The sequence below is a fragment of the Agelaius phoeniceus genome, chromosome 8 (genome assembly GCF_051311805.1).
Source record: "Agelaius phoeniceus isolate bAgePho1 chromosome 8, bAgePho1.hap1, whole genome shotgun sequence".
NCBI classification, from domain to species: Eukaryota; Metazoa; Chordata; class Aves; order Passeriformes; family Icteridae; genus Agelaius; species Agelaius phoeniceus.
Genome location: NC_135272.1, coordinates 31,557,800 through 31,574,617, shown reverse-complemented (window position 1 = coordinate 31,574,617; position 16,818 = coordinate 31,557,800). Strand labels below are relative to the sequence as shown.

Sequence of the window (16,818 nt, the reverse complement as noted above, 5' to 3'; positions counted from 1 at the left end):
GCTTTTACTGTTTGCTTTAGGTCTGGCTTTTGCTTTGTCACACAGATGAGCTTTCTTGGACATTTCTTTTCAAACTACATTCAATCTTCTCTCTTAAAGGAAGGACAGAGGAAGGGAGAGATTGATCGATTAGGCATTTTAAAAGCCATGTGTCTCAAGGACTGTGTTTTGTTGCTAAATAAGGCTTTTCTCCTCTGTCTCTTAAATAGAGCAGAAGTGAGGATTTGAAGATCTTTGTATTTGAAATGCCCTGCTAATTTGACAGGCTACTTTTGCAGGGAAGGTTTGTTTTTGTTTTGTACTTTATTCCCTCTTACTGGAAGGACAAAAGGCTCGGCTCATGCTGCAGAGTTCTGTGGCTGATCCTTTTGTATGCAGGACTAACAGACTTGCCTGAAACAGGAACCTTGGAGGTAAATCAGGCTAATGAAGCAGCTCAGAGAGGCAATGTGCATTATTTTGTATCCCACAATGATTTTAAAGTCAACACACATACACTAGTAAGTATTTTGTAGCCTAAGACACTTGTAGGAGATCCAAGGGAAAGCTGTTCATCCAATTTCCTCCATGCTTTCATTTAACTGATAGCAATTAACTCTCTCTTTTTTTTTTTTTTTTTTTTTTCATAGCAAGCAATGCAGGAACCATTTTATTCTCTGGATAAATTTTATCTAGGCAAGAAATTGTATTATGACAGTTGCTATCCATGACACTAAAATGCTTTTATTAGGACAATTACAGCTCTTTTTACTCTAGGCTGAAAGAGAAAGAGAAGAGCTAGCTTTGCTAGGGAGAAAGCAGTTTGTTAGGAATCGCCTTTTGCTGCAAAGAGATCAGGGTCTTCTGGATTAATCTTTGGATTATATAGATTTTCCAAGGATAAGACAGCTAAGTCATCCTCCGTCTCTAAGGAAGACAGCATTGTAGCTGCTTTGGCTAATCCAAGACAACAGCTTTTCCCTTAGAGGGTGTCAGTAATCCAAAAGATTGGTAGATAAAATAATTGAAGTTCTCAGGGGTTAAGTTTAGAGACTGCAGCCATTTTTGCAAGAGCAGCAGCTTATTAAACTGACAAAGCCACACTTCAGTACCCACTGGCCCTTCCTTAGCTGCCATCACAGTGTTATGTCCTCACCATGTGTTTGGGGCATTCTGAGAGGAAAGCAAAGTGGGAGGAAAAGGCTAAGGCCTTGTAACAGCCCAAGTCCTTCTTTGCCATTTTAAGGCTGATAATGCTGTGCAGTTCATCTGTGTTTACCTCTGAGATATCAGAACACACTCTAGGCTGTAATGGTGAGGGTTATCCTACACTACACAACAGAAAGGCTTTGCTGTCCTCATTTGCAAGTGGGAAACAGGCACAGTGTTTAGCTGGCATCCTTCTCTTATGCTGTACGTTCATGGCATAGGAAGGTGGAGAATCTCCAAAACTCTGCCCATGGACCCAAGGGCCTCCATCCCTCTGTGTGAAGGAGCTGCAGAGCCCTGCAGGTCACAGCAGCATTTCAGGAGATGTCTCCAGTATCGATGTCCCCTCACATGCTCCTCCTGAAGGCACAGAGCAAATGGGCTGAGCAACCAAAAACTGTTGTTACACCAACACCTTGTTCACATTTGGTCCTGTGAAAGATAAGAGTCTGTCCCAGGGCCCACACAGCCATGAGTCTGTGTTTTGGAAGCACCCTGTTATTAGCCTCCACTCTTTGCAGACTCCTACCATATTCAGAGTTCAGTTTTTATAAAATACATGAAATAATTTTCAGCCTCTCCTTACATGATATTGCCAAGGCTTCATTTCTTATATTGCACTTGGTCTGGCAGTTTTATCAGACCAATCCTAGTTTTACTCAGAGCACAGCTGGCAACCACTATTCCACTATTTTTCCAAGCAGTCAAGTCCTTCCCTGTCAGTGTGTGAGCAGAAACATGCTGCCATTTTCTGGAGCTATTAAAAGGAGCCAGTTCATCATCCTTCTTCTCTGATAGGAAGGTGAAAGTAAGGATAGGAGTCATATCTTTCTGTCTAGATGTTTTTAAGTTCATAATAATTATGTTTCCACAGCAAAACCCAGGGGTTTCTTAAATGTGCGTACATTGTACAAACACACGCGTAAGTGCAATTTTAGAGCTTGAAATACGGATGGATTCTTTCCCTCTTCTTTAAGATGTCCTTTATTCTCTTCAAAAAAAAACACACACAAAGAAGAAGATTTGACTGCCCATTTTGACTCAGAGGGATTTGCATTGTCCAATCCTTTAACAACAATCCATGACAGTTCCTGCAGGCAGAGGTGCAATTACGGGATAACTGTGGCCATCATCCTTTCCTACCAGTCCTGAGAGGTGAAGGATGGTGCAGATTCTGAAGCAAAGTGCTTCAAAACCATTTAAAAGAAGGAAAAAAAAAAAAGAATTATCTTGTGCACACTGCCTATTTGCTGCAGTTTACCTTCAGAGTCTTGGTGAGGTAGTAGTACCAGAGTTATCAAGTTAATGTTTTGAATTTGCAACTGTTCAGTCTCATTGTGTTTCCCTTGTACTTCTGGAAGGACAAAAACAATCACAAGGAACGGAGCAGGGCTGTTAAATGGCTTTTTTGACTTTTATCATAACCTCTCAGTCTTTTTTTTAGTGTAAATAGTTCCAATATCTGCAATTTCTCTTCACATTCAGTTTATGTTTCCTCTCAGTAAAATAAAACCATTTTATGTTACCTTAAAAAAAATCAATAGATTTGGTATGGTGCAGACACTAATGTTAATGTTTGTTCCCAGTATTTGTGACTACTCCTGTTTATCTGTGATTTTATGCTTCAGCAAAACTGTATGCAGCTTCCAAACTCTTCAGCTGCAATCTGGTGGGCTCTGATGGAATTAATTTTGATTTTATCATCTTTACCTGCTCTTAAATATTTACCAGTACACTGTAATCTTTTTTCTGTCCAACACTTTGTTCAAGACATTTTTAAAATTTATTCTATATTCTTTTAGAGTCTGACTGTAACAACAGCATTACATGATGTCACTGCCTTTTCCTTACAAATATTTCAGGTCTAATGATATGATCACTGAATTTTAATTTTGTGTTTTATTGCTCAGCTTTGTTCATTTTTGGAAACAAAGTCCAGGGCAATTATGATCCCCTTGCCTCCCAGGCAGGTGGGGTATAAACCCAACAGAGTCTGAAATAGAGAGAGTCCATCAGAAATTATGGTTTTGCTACTGTTTTTTCCCTCCCAATTATTGCTAACATAGTTTTCAAATGTGAAATTGGTAATCCTGCTTGATAATTTTTTTATCTTTAAGTCTATCTACACATTTATGTTCTGTTTTGAAGATTTACTTATACATATAACTCACTTTCTAGCTCTTCCTTCTTATGTTCCCCTTCTCCTGCTTATACCACTGCTGTGAAATCTACAGAATTTTTTTCTGTATTACTGGATTTCCATGATTTACTCAAGTCTATATTATTTTGGAAATTAATATTATCCATTTTTAGGCTTCTTAATGCAAAAAATATAATTCAAGCATTATACATACTGTATAAAATTTGTTCCAATACAGAAAAAATAGGCTTCACTTAATTTTTTTATTGATAATAACATTTTCTTGCTGGAAGGAACAATCAGCCTTTCCATTTTCCCTTACTCTGTTTTTCTCATTATACCTTTTCAGATTAATAGTATTTTGCTATCACCTACTTCCACCTGAGATTCAATGTTTCCATTCCACTGTATATCCAGTCCTACAATTAGCATTTGCTAATTAAAACCACCATCTTTCACTGTTAATAGCCACTGTGTCCTCTTCATTTCTTTGTTCATGTGCAGTTTATTTTTCTTAGTCTGCATTGTTTAAGTACCATGTCAGGACTGCCTCAATGCAGATCCAGAGCCTTCATCCATCAGTGACAAACTGAACTGTTTGTTCATCAAAAATTTTTGCTTAACTCCCAGATTCCTGAATGACTATAAGTGAGCTTGAACTCTTTACCTCTCCTCATCATCTCCCTCACCTCTCCCTGGGGACTTAAATCTTGTTTTCAATGCCATCTACCTAAATTCTGGCCCCCACTTCTCAGTAGTCTCTGTTTTTTCTGTGTGTTCATGGACTCTTCTCTTCATGCTAGCTCAGAAGCATCATGGCAATGGTTGCCAAAAAGGTGCCTAGCACTGGGATTCCAGCCTGGTTCCATGTGAGGCTGCCAGCAGAGACAATGGAAAAAGAAAGACACCTCCAGAGAGCAATTAATGCTACCTATCTTAGGCACCTGCCTTAGGACAGGCAAGGAGCTCTGCATTGGCAGTGCAGAGAATTCACAGAATCACAGAATCACAGAATCAGAGGATCACAGAATCACAGGGTTGGAAGAGACCTTCAAGATCACTGAGTCCAACCCATCCCCAACACCTCAACTAAACCCTGGCACCCAGTGCCACATCCAGGCTTTTTTAAACACATCCAGGGATGGGGACTCCTCCACCTCCCCAGACAGGCCATTATCACCCTTTCTGTAAAAACTTTTTCCTAATATCCAACCTCTCTTTCCCTTGATGCAGTTTAAGGCTGTGTCCTCTGGTTCTGTCAGTTGCTGCTTGGAGAAAGAGACCAACCCCACCTGACCACACCCACCTTTCAGGAGATGTGAAGAGTGATAAGGTCACCCCGAGTCTCCTTTTCTCCAGGCTAAACACCCCCAAATCCTCCAGTTCCTCACAGGGCTTGTGTTCCCAGCCCCTCAGCTGCTCTTCTTCCCTCCAGGGCCTGCAATTAGCTCAGGTGACCAGCTCCAAGTCAGTGCCTTGCCCTGCCTTGGGTGGCCAAAGGTGGCTGGGATGAATCCCCCCCATTGGGTTCAGAGAATCCATCCAATGATGCAGAGTGTGTTACCCCATGAACCAGTCCTGTAGGCAGGGAGCTGACTGCTCCATTTGGGAGCCAGGCTTTTAGCCACTCTGCAGGTGTGGAAAGGAGCAGGCAGCCCCAGTCCCCATGGACATGGCCTGCCCTGAGCAATCTCACTGCCCAGAGGGGAGTTTGCTGCTGATGCTGTCATGACTGAGCCTTCCTCTCCCACCAGAAATGCCAGGTTGTTCAAAGGCCCCGTGTGCCCACACGTTGGAGCACAAAGCCTGAGCTGCAGTGTCCACATGTTGGCGTCTCATGCAGCCAATGTGTGTACCCCAGTGGCCTGTGAGGACATTAATTTAATGTGTATTTAATCCTGCCTCCCTTATTTCTAGTCTGTCAAAAAATTTCAAATTCACCTTCAAGCTTAATTTTATAATAACCCATAGGTAGTTTAAATATTTCAGTCAGTTCACCTCCTAATCACCTTTCCTTGAGGCTAAATAATTCCCATTTCATCATTCTCTCAGCTACTCTGCCAGCATTCTCCAGTACATTAATCATGTTGGTTGCCCTCTGCTGTACTTTCTCCATTTTATTTACATCTGTCTTCCACTCTCATGACCAAAATTGGACATTATATTCCAGATTTGGTCTACCACCACAGGGTCTTACATAGTAAAAATGTAATTTTACTGGCTTTGTTACAGATATACCTTTCTTAATGTGTGCTAGCATCTTACCAACCTTCACTGCTGCTGCCTGTTGAACTGAGAGCATGAGCTGGATCAGCCAAATACACCCAGGGCTTTTTCCTCTTCATGTTAACTACTTCATTACCAACTCATTTTTTTTTTTAAATGTAGTGCATCTCTGTTAATACCAACATTATTTACATTTTTTTCCTCTTCATGTTAACTACTTCATTACCAACTCATCCTTTTTAGTTTAGTGCATCTGTGCATCTCTATTAATACCAACATTATTTACTGTGCATGCACTAGTTTTCTGTGAAGAGAAAAGAAGAGGATATTGTAATGGGAAGTGAGATATTGAAACTAATCAGTGAATTTTTTTTTTGAAGACCTGGGTGATTTAATTGGAATTTGTCTCCTCTTCTGCTTTATATTTCATGCTTCTTTATGCCCTTCACATTTACATTAGTGCTATGAAAGCTGCCCTATAAACATAAATCTCTCAGAGTTTCAATGACCAGACCTATTTTAGCATTATTTGTATTATTTAATAAATACAGAGAAAATTATTGAAAGGGAAAGCCTGAGGATAGCAGAATAAGAATATAGGGAATGTTAAAAATCCTGACTAAATTGCTGGTCTGATTTTCTCAGAGGTACAAGCTCTTATTTTTCCTAAAATACGCAAAGAAAATACTAGCAAAACAAACAAATCAACCAACCAACAACCCCCACAATTCATGTGTAATGTGGACAAAGTTTCTGTCCAGGTAAATATGGATGATCCTATTTTCTGGGCAAAGCTAAGACTAATTTTCTTCCCTCAAACATTTTGGCATGTAATCTTCCTAGGATTTCTTGGAACCTTGTATTTAGACAGATTCAGAACTGTGAACCTTATCATAAAACAAGACACTTTGTTCTTAAAAATTTATAAGATACTGATCCAGAGTAAAGAAACAGAATCAAACACCATAGTAGGTAAGTAGAGAGGAGGATGGGTAGAGCATACCAATTTCTTCTAAATTTCTTATTATTTTACTGACAGATGATTCCAGTAGTTGTCAGGTTGGGACTTAGGAAATTTGAGTTCAGTTTGAGTTCAATTGAGTTCAGTTTCAGGGCAAGTCATGTAATTTATCTTTGCCTCAGTTTCTCCCTGATGACAGGTTCCCTGTAAATGCTGAGTGCCCTGGATACCAGGCTCATGGAGACCATATAACAAAATAAAGGGCTGGGATGACAAGCTCATTGGAATCCCATTTTACTGGAAGTAAGGGCAATGCTTTCATGCAGCAGTTAGACTTAAGTTGCTGATGACCAAATCTGAGACATGGCCAGGAGACCTGCCTGGGTTTAAATAAGCTGGAGGTTAGGACAGAGGTGATTTCTGGAGCAGCCTCCACATCATTAAACCAGTTTGCCTCCCCATCATTAAACCAGTTCGCCTCCTGCACTTACTGGTAAAAAAATGTGACTTCCACATTTCTCATGAATCCTTGTAAACAAGTGCAGCCAGAAAGGTATGAAGAGGATTTACAAGGGCTAAAAACATGGGCCAGAATTCCCTGGAGGTTTTCAATTGTAACTAGACATTGAATTCAGAAAAAATATTCTGTGTTCTCTGAGAACAAAGCTACTATGAAGACTTTCAGGAGAAAGTATGCCTTTTGACTGGAAATATTCCAGGTTGTTTGGATAGCTTGCTTACTTAAAAAAATAGAGAAGGCATACATATAAAGTTTTTCAGAAACCATCTAGAGTCATCTACTCCTTTCTGCTGCTCAGACTTCACATTCTGTCTTCTGTCCCTGGGTACTGACAGGGTGCCATTGAGGGATATATTTAAGGTACATTTAATAGTTATAGATTTTTAATTGTTTTAGATATTTAATAGTTATGGACAAACTGTTGAAATATGATGCTTAACTGCATTCAGGTGGTAAAGAAAATATCCGAGGAGTCCTGAATTTCTCTGCCTACACTAGGAGCCAATATTTCAATAGCTGTAAACAAATGAAGTAGATGCCACTTTCTATACATCTGACAAAGCTCTGCTAATTTAGCTCACATGAGGACTTGACTCCAGAGTTTAGACTGAATACATATGATGGTATTTATTTCTGCCCAGAAGGCAATCAGAGGTAGGATTTCAAAACACAAATTGTACTGGCATAATCCATTTAGCTGGGATTTAAGGATTAAAAAAGAGAGTAAGAGAATGACTTGGATGCTCATGATGTAAATAAGATTAGATAATGAATCATTTCCTCATGTGTTGAGAAAATAAGATTAGATTGTTGGTGGTCATGTGAACAGTTTTTCACTGATGACCAAATCCAAAACCTCTGAAAATAATCCTTTGCTTGTCCTCATCTCTCACATTGTATCGTGTTCCTGTTGCTGATAATTTTAGACATCAGGAGTGAATACTGCAGTTTTGTGTGACTTTAGGACATGAGATTACAGAGAATTGGCAGTCCACAGTTTACCACCATTTCTGTTGCTCAATTTTTGCCATTACAGTGAGTTTATGAAGATTGGAAGCAAGCTGAGAACATGGGAAATAATGGAGCTCTGCCACCACTTTCATCACAGCCAGAGTTTATTTGGGGGTTTTTATGTAGTTTTTCTTTCCACCATATGAGGAGCTGAACTCAACCAATTTGTTATGGGATAATAACTAAGAGTCCTGGAAAACAACACTTGTTTAGCCATCAGCTAAACCTGGAAAGCAGAAGGAGCAAATGCTTTAGTCATTGAACCTCCATCTTTTATACTTTTCAGTTTTCAGCTATCATTAAACTTTTTTACCAAAGTAGTTTTAAATTACCACATTTATTTCAAAATCCAGCTGAGTTCCTTGGTAAGTGAACCATCAGTATCTGAAAGAATTAAAGTTGATTCACTAAGAGCTCTCAACTTACTACATCAAAGGAACATCACAATTTTCACTATTCATTATATTCTTACAGCAGAGATTCAAAAATTTATTGAGCGGCTTACATTAGGGATTCATGTAAAACATTATAAAAGTATTGCTGATTTTTTTTCCTTTTCTTTTGTAACAATTTTTCTTCCCATACATACATATGGGGCCAGTATGCCATGGCAGATGCATATTCAGCTGCTGTAAATCAGTACAACTCTATTGACCTCCTCCAAGCTACTCCAGTTCTTAGGGATCTGACCTATTAAAAATCTTTATTTCTGCTTTTGCATGCTTATATCCTAGTCAATTTTCAGTGATGGGAAAGGTTGAGATGAAGGAGTAGATCAATGTGAGACCAATTGTTAGAATTTTAACTGTGTTCATTTGTAGAAATAATGTGTTACTGTGAGGTTTATGTAACATAAAACAGTGGGGTCCATTTATGAGATGAGCTCTTATGTGCCACCACAACACAAATAAAACTCTTGCTTTTCTCATCTAGCAGTGGCAGGTAATAAAGGTGAAAGAATAACTGTACAGGAGAGAAGGCAAGCAAAGGGTTTGGAGAATTGTTTACCCAAATCCTCAGTACTGTGGTGATGTGCTTGCATCAGCTCTTTTTTGTTGATTACTTTGTATTTGTAATGGAGTTTTGATGTAGTTGGAAGGAACTGTATTTGCCAAAATCAAAAGTATATTCTACTGAGTAAACAGCAGGAAAATCTTAGTATAGTCTTGTTTTGTAAATGAAATGAAACAATTCCCTTCAAAATGGTGTTTCCTATTGCACTGAGCCTCCTGTTAAACTGAAAGTTGGGAAATTGTGCTCAGATCTAGTGAGCAGTTTTCAGGGAATTCTGATTTTATGTTTGACATGGTGAAGTGACTTCACCAAAATAACACAATCACTGTACTGCCTGTCACACTCCACTCTAATAGAGCTTTCCTGTCAGAGAGCAGATGGGAGATACCAGTCCCAGAGATAGCCTAGAGGCTCCAGGCTGTGAAGATATTGGTTTAGAACTCTGAATATCCCTTTTCATAGCATGTCATAGTGAGCAACTATGGCTTGTTCCAGTCTTTATTGGTAGCCTGTTCCATATGAATCATTCCTGTGCTTCTGAAAACCATGGCTTACAAGGACTTTGTCAGAGAATAGGTTTGGAGTTTATCTTTCCGAAGAAATTCTTCTCTTGGACATTTTCATGGAAAGAGATTTTTGGTTCAAACATTTCCAAAAGCAGATCAATATCTACAAAAGCAATAAAACACCTCAGCTGAAGGACAGCAAGAGCAATTCCAGAGCAATTTTCCCCTTCCAGGAGAGCCTTGGGCAGCAGGAAGCTTGGTGAGGAGCAGTGGATCACAGCAGCACCAACAGAGCAGGAGCAGGGCGTAGGGAAGGGTAAGAGGCCTGATTGCAAAGAAAAGACAGGTCTAGAGCAAAAGAGTTGTTAAAGCAGGAGTTGATGAATGACATGAGCTGTATGTTTTCTGTAGGGTACTCATTGCTCATGTTCTCCAGGGCAGCTCCTCATGCTGGCAAAGGAAAGGCTTGGAAGGGCTCATGGACACAGTGGGCAGTCCTTCACCCAGCTGGCCCCTGGATTACCAGAATAATCTAGAGGGTATTTCACCTTCTAGAAGAACTTTCCTAATTGTCCCCAGCAGTGCTGTACAACAACTACTCCCAGGTGCTCACAAGTTCTTCCTAAAATCAGGGACGTACAGGAGTCAGAATGTTTTTACAGCAATGTACCACTGCACTTCCAGATAGGATATCTACATGCAGGCAGTGTATCAATGTGTTAATATTCCCTGGAAGAGAAGGCTCTGGGGGATTTGTTTAACTACTCAGTGCCTCTGGGTGCATCACGTACCATTTGGGTGCTTTGTGTGTTCTGGCAGTGACTGGGATATAAACTCAGAAAAACTTTCAGCTGTGACAGCAGCATTTGCTACTTTGCCCCCATGAATAACAGAAAGGAAATATGCCAAGGGTGTCAGAACCTGCTTTTAGAGAAATTATCAAAGAGCTTTTTGGGATGTTCAGGGGCTATGGAGTTGTTCTGTCACAGCATTTTCTGTGGGGAAGTCACATTGTGCAGCAGGTGTGTTGCTATTGTTATATTATACATTTCTGGTTATCCAGAGTTAGATTAGCAGGGCTGATTTAGGAATCCATTGAAATGAGCTTGCACCTTCCATAAAGGTTAACTTTGACTTGTAAAAATGCATTAAAGATGAACAGTCTTCAGTACTATGCTCCTCAGAATTTTATAGTGAACGAGCTACATGTCATTGATTATTTACAGAGCACTCCACACCATAGTAATTGCAAAGTTATATCAAGATATATGTATCCTGAAGATTGTTGGAATGGAAAAAACGTTACCAGTGGTATTTTGTAAAATAAGTACAGTATAAAGGTCATTGTGGGGAGGTGTAAAATTACGGGATATCTTGACCATGAAATTCACTTCAAATAAGTTCAGAAATTATTAATCTGTCCTTAGAGTGAAATGATGCATTGGCAAATCTGCAGTGAACTGAATTTCACTTAGGTTTTTGTTTCAAGTGGAAAACTGAAGGGAAGAGAAACCCCAGCTGCACAAAGATTTTCGATTTCACCATGTTCCCACAGAAGAACTGCAGTTTTGACAGGGCTTCAGCTTCAACTGGCAGCACGTCCCACAAGAGATTTTTTTCCTTTCCTTTCTTATACAAAGACAGTGTTTAGTATTGTATCTCTGTGTGTTTGCCTGGAGCAATCTAAGGTACTATGGCTTTTCTAATAGCAAATCACATTTGATTTTCATACTGTGGCTGTTCAAGGTTTGCAGTAGTGTTTTAGTTTTAATTTGACAGAAATTAATAAGTTTAAGGAGAAAGATATCATACATCAGTGCTGTACAGCAGTATTGTCACACTTCCTAATTCGTTAGACAATAAGAATAATCTACCACTTCCAATTTAGACTCAGTAAAATAAACACATGTATATTAATGATTTTAAAATATTTTTGTTCAGTCAAGCATGTCTTCTTTATGCAGAATAGCATCAGATCAATAATTAGTTGCCATGCATTTTAATAACAAGAGTTTTTGGTTAGGATTGTTTTTCATAATTTTGCATTTATGTTTGACAAGTTCAGGAACTTGTCTTATTTGAAAGAAAAATATTAATGCAGAAATTACTTCTCATTGTATTATTGCTTGCCAAATCTAATATGTAAATACCCAGTAGAACTCATGCTTATGTTAATGGAGAGAGGATCATAGAAATCTTGTAGACAGAGTCTATTTGTCCCACTTTGTTCCACACATCAGTATTCTCCATGGTACTTAATTATTCAGCGTTTTAATTTTAAATTAAAAATAAATACTGTACATGAATGATAATTTGAGTGAAATGATAGGAAAACATTGTCACAGTGAAATGCAAGATAAGTTTCCTTATGCTGTTCTTCTGGTCAAAAAAAGTGTCATGAAGAACCACTCCTTATATTTCCTGAATTTAACTCTTTGTCATCATTATGGATCTAAAGAACACATATCAGTGACTGGTTATAATGTGGAAAAGAAAAGCAGTTGAAACCATTGTATAGCCAAAGGCACAGTGAAATTATTATTTAATGCTGGATTTATTACCTCTGTGTACATTTTGTGGAGTAGGAGGATTACCACTTTTAGTTAGAAAATTCACACCTGGCATAGGACGATTTTATATATGGATTCTAATTTTTCCTAATAAACATTCTCAAAATAATTAATTACCAACAAGCTCGTACCTGGAAATTTTGCCAAGATTTGACTGACCTAGAAGGTTTCTCTGGCGGTAGTTGTTAGGTGTGCTGCAATACCTGTCTGAAACAAGAGGAAACTTTTAATTCCTGCATGGCCATGTCTGCAGAAGTGACCTTCCCCTAGAAAATGGCTTTTCATTTACACTAAATGCAGATATTGACATCAGACACAGTTTTCTAGGGAAAAAAATGCTGTGGATATGTGAAAGACCTAAAAACTGACTCCTTTGATTTGATACCAGGATGGATATGAAGCTTGATCACAGAAATAAGCAGCCAGAAGCATCTGGCAGTCTTATTGGCTGAATTTCCAATTCACTTTGAATTTTTGGTGTGATCAACAATGGCAGATGATGGTGATCACTACCATGAGGCTGTCACAACCATATACCCCTCCTAATTATCTCCGAGACAAACTTCCTTATTTTCCATACCAATATGAGAGAAGTAGTGTCTTTTTCATGGATTTAGGTCACTGTAGCCTTCCATGTAACACTGAAAACAATATTGATTTGTGTCACCTTTCACTTAGAAATTATTTTTTTTAAATTGTTGAAAATGATTTTTTAAAATAATAAGTATACTATGGTGGGAATGTAGATTAATGCAAGCAGGTGTTAAATTTTATGGAAATATATTTAGTCACTTGCCTCTAGGTTTCAGAACATGTCAAAAGAATCTTATCATAGAAATAAGGCTAGAACTAGAAGGATCTTAATGGGTCACTTTCAGGATTTCAAAATCTTCAGCAGTAAATTTTGAAGGTAAATACAGGTGCTGACTCCTCTTCAGAGTTAGCACGTGCTTGTTCTTCAAAGCCCCACTTGTGTTTAGGTGACTGTGCTGCTACCCAAGTTAGAGAGCCACCAGCAAGGATCCAGATGTTAAAACTCTTGCTTCCATTCTCCCTCAGCCTGCAAACCTATCCTGATTTGTAGAAGCAAACCTAATTTCAGAATTCCTTTACCTCCCTTTCTCCCTGTCAGGTACCTGATTTCACTTGTGGGCTTCACCTGCAGAGGAATGTTTTGTGACCAGGGACCTCCCTCCTTCTCAGCCCAGTTCTGGGATGGTTCCTCTGCGGGGCTCTCTGCCTTCCTTCTTGGTTATGTGTGAGGACAGTTTTCTTTGCTCTCTTTACCTCTCAGATTTTGATTTGCTGTGCTTTGCCACCTTTGCTTTTCCAGACAAGTTTGGACCTGGACCTGAACCTGGACTAAGCTGTGATCCAGTGACTTTCCATCTCATTCCTTTTCAACACATTCCACTTCAACCACATTTTCAAGCTCACCAGCTCGTTAGCTGCTTTTGCACTCCTTGCATTTCCTTTGGGGAGTTTGGAAGATGACCGGAGCTCCAGCAATACACAAACCATAAAATTGCACATTGTTATTGATAATACATTTCAAGAAAAGTCTGATTGTTGCATTGTTAATTCACAATGGAAACAAGCAGGAAGTCAAACCCCCAGTTGTTACTGGTGCTCAAATCACATAATCCTGAACATTTATATTGAGTTCCATCTTGCAGGTAGTTGGGCTTTCTTTTGTTGCTCTACTCTTATGGAAGTCTCTTCTAGAACAACTTCTCTCTTATGATTAGAAACCTTCTCCTTAAGTTATCCCATTTTTACTTTTTGCTTTAGTGCCAACAACCATCTGTAGCAGAGATTTTTTTTCCTGTCTAAGGCTTTTTTCCATGTTAAACTGTTCATCCCTCTTTCTCTTCCTTTCACCTGCAATCATGGGGGAGCCTGGGCTGGTAAATCCAGCAGCTACTGTGAGCAAGCTGGGCAAATGCTGCTTGTGCATGAAGGATGTGAATATTTTCTTGCAATAAATCAACACTTAAATCTTCACTTTGAAAAAAGTATCTGTCAGTTCTAATTGGTAAATTTTAATAGTTTGTAGGCTATAATTTAATAATGAAGGGCTGGGAATTCTAAATGAAACAGAAGACAAGTATCAAAGCAAAATTCATGATAGAAAAAAGTTACTGCTAAAAGTCACATTATCCATTTATTATATATGGCCTTGTGGTTATCTGAATAAATATTCTTCTTTGTGTGACAGTGAACAAAATGGAAAGGTTTACTTGAAATTTTGAAGCATGAAATAATATATTATTTTTTGCCATCTTGTTAATGGAAGCAAGATAATTTTCAGTACAGGGGAGCCAGCTTTCTTCACTTAGAGGACAATTCAATAAAGAAAGGGATAGAAATAAGTCACTTACCTTAGCAACCTATTCCTGTTAAGTGGGGCAGCAAATCAATACCACAGGACCAGAGGTATAGGACATTAATCATCTTTTTTAGATGTTACAACAAGAATAGCCTTTTCAGTGGTACCAAGTCCAGGATATAGCTGTGTACTAATAGGACATACTTAAGATTGGAGCCATGTTTAATAATTAATTCCTACTTCACAGAGAAACTATAATCTGATTTATGAAGCAGGGTAGGATTTCAGTTAGTTTTGAAATGAGTTACAGACATATCTCACATTAAAGTGAGCTGACCATGTGCATGAGGCTGAAATGGTGGATTCAGTTTTGACTTGGCAGCTATATCTCAGTCCTGCCATTCGATAAATCATTGAATCTGAAACATTGAATATGTTTCCATTCCTATACATGAATCCTGCTAGAAGGTACTTACAGTTACAATCAAGCATTCCTGAGCTTATCTAAGATACCAAATACTAGGAATATTAAAAAAAAAATAAAATTGAAACACATCTGCTTCTCTATGAAACACAATCACTACTGTGGCCAAGAGCACTTGAAATTTTTTATTCTAGGTTTTGATTTGATAGAAATAAGCTATGGATTAATGGGATTGCTTTGGAGACTAAACTGTGCTGTGGGAAGAGCAGTGTGGTTCTTTGTGCGTTGCAGAGACATTTCCACTCCTCAAACCTGCAAAGCTCCAGGGCTGTGCACCTTGCTGGTGGTGCCTAGCCCAGAGAAAGGGCTCTGCAAATGTGGAGCCCTGTGTTTAACCTGGAAGTCTGACAAGTGCCTATTCTAGAGAGTTGTTTTTCCCTCTGTCAACACAACCTCCATTAGACTCCACAGTTCAGTTTTAAACTCAAAGCCCTACAAAGTCAAAATTACCATGGAGAATGGATGGATTGCCACATCCCTTCTGCAGTTCCAATCAAAGGGCCTGATCCTCAAACGAGCTCACACTTGGAGCTTTGCAGTGGGTCCTGAGCTGTCATTCCTCTGCTAAACCAGCCTGGTGCTGGTGATGAGGGAGGAGGAAATAAAGGCAGGGTTTAACTGCAGACCTAAAAGTGACATTTCAAAGGTGACATTAGAGAAACCCTCTTTTGACTTGCAAGCTTAACACAGAGACAGAGAAGGATTAAATCCAGGAGCTTTGTTCTGATGGGGGGACATTTCCAGCTGCAATGACACCTTGCATGGGTGGATGGGCCATACAGAGCCCTGGTCCAACTGCTCACAGCAGCAGAAGTTTGCTTTCCAATCAACATTCAGCTTCAGTGAATCTGCTGTTCTGAATGTGAGGAGCAATGCTTCCAAATATAAGACATTATTGAAGTCAATAAATAGAAGGAAATTGTGTTACACTGTAAAAAGGATAATAACAAATTTTGGCAATGACTTAGAATACAATGTTTTTCTGATATTGTTCCATTGCAGGTATTTTTACTCAGAGGAAATTATGAAATTTCAAAATGGTAAAGTCTCCCAGGAATGGAAACAGTGATCAACAGGAAGTGTAAGATCCAGAATCACAGAGGTAAAATGGGAATTGAAGTCAACTCAAAAGTAGCAAAAGAAATTAAAAAAAACCCAACCAAACAGTGGGGTTTCCAGCAATCAAAATTAGATGACAGTAAGGAAAGTAACAGTGAGGTTGGCTTGAGGGAAGATGGGTTTAAAGTTGACATAGTTGCTTTCCAAAACTGAGATGGTTTTGTGGCTCTGTGTTCAATTTGGATAAAGGCTCTGAGCTTGGATGGAAGAAAACTGGCTTTATGGGAGTGAGTTTGGAAGGGTGAAAATGATGCCTTTGAGGTGGAAGTAAAATTCAAGGAGTGGTTTCCAAGCATCTGTGTCCCAGCTGTCTGAAGGAGCTGGCATTCAAAACTGCACTTCTGCTTGAAGGGTATTTAGAACTGTGTTAAAGTAGGAGTGGCAAGAGAAATTTCAAATATGATTCCTGTATTCCAAATAGGAAAAAATTGTGTTCTAGTTAAATGTGGGCATATTAACATGGCATCAGTAGCACACAAGGCATTAGAGTGCCTTTGGAAAGCAGAGGAATAGAGAGCATAGCAAATGGCAGAAGTAGGATAACACACAGAATAGGTTTACTGAAAGCAGATTTGCGAGATTAACTTGATAATCTTTAGATTATCCTGATCTTTTTAGACAAAGAAAACGGCAATAGATGAGATGTGTATACACTGAGAGAGAAACATCTGACACAGAGCTACATGGGGAATTGTTTGATTGGGAATGATGAAGATTAGGCCCAGGATTGTAAAATAAATAGAAACTGGC

At 38.9% G+C, this 16,818-nt stretch overlaps 1 long non-coding RNA gene across 1 annotated transcript in view; it reads left to right on the top strand.

The window, feature by feature from the left end:
- The window catches only part of LOC143694638 (uncharacterized), a 41,699-nt gene extending 25,617 nt beyond the window's left edge, over nt 1-16,082 (top strand). The window contains exon 3 of the long non-coding RNA XR_013183242.1: nt 15,952-16,082. This is a non-coding gene — a long non-coding RNA (uncharacterized LOC143694638). The remainder of the gene's footprint in view (nt 1-15,951) is intronic.
- Nucleotides 16,083-16,818: the final 736 nt, after the last annotated feature.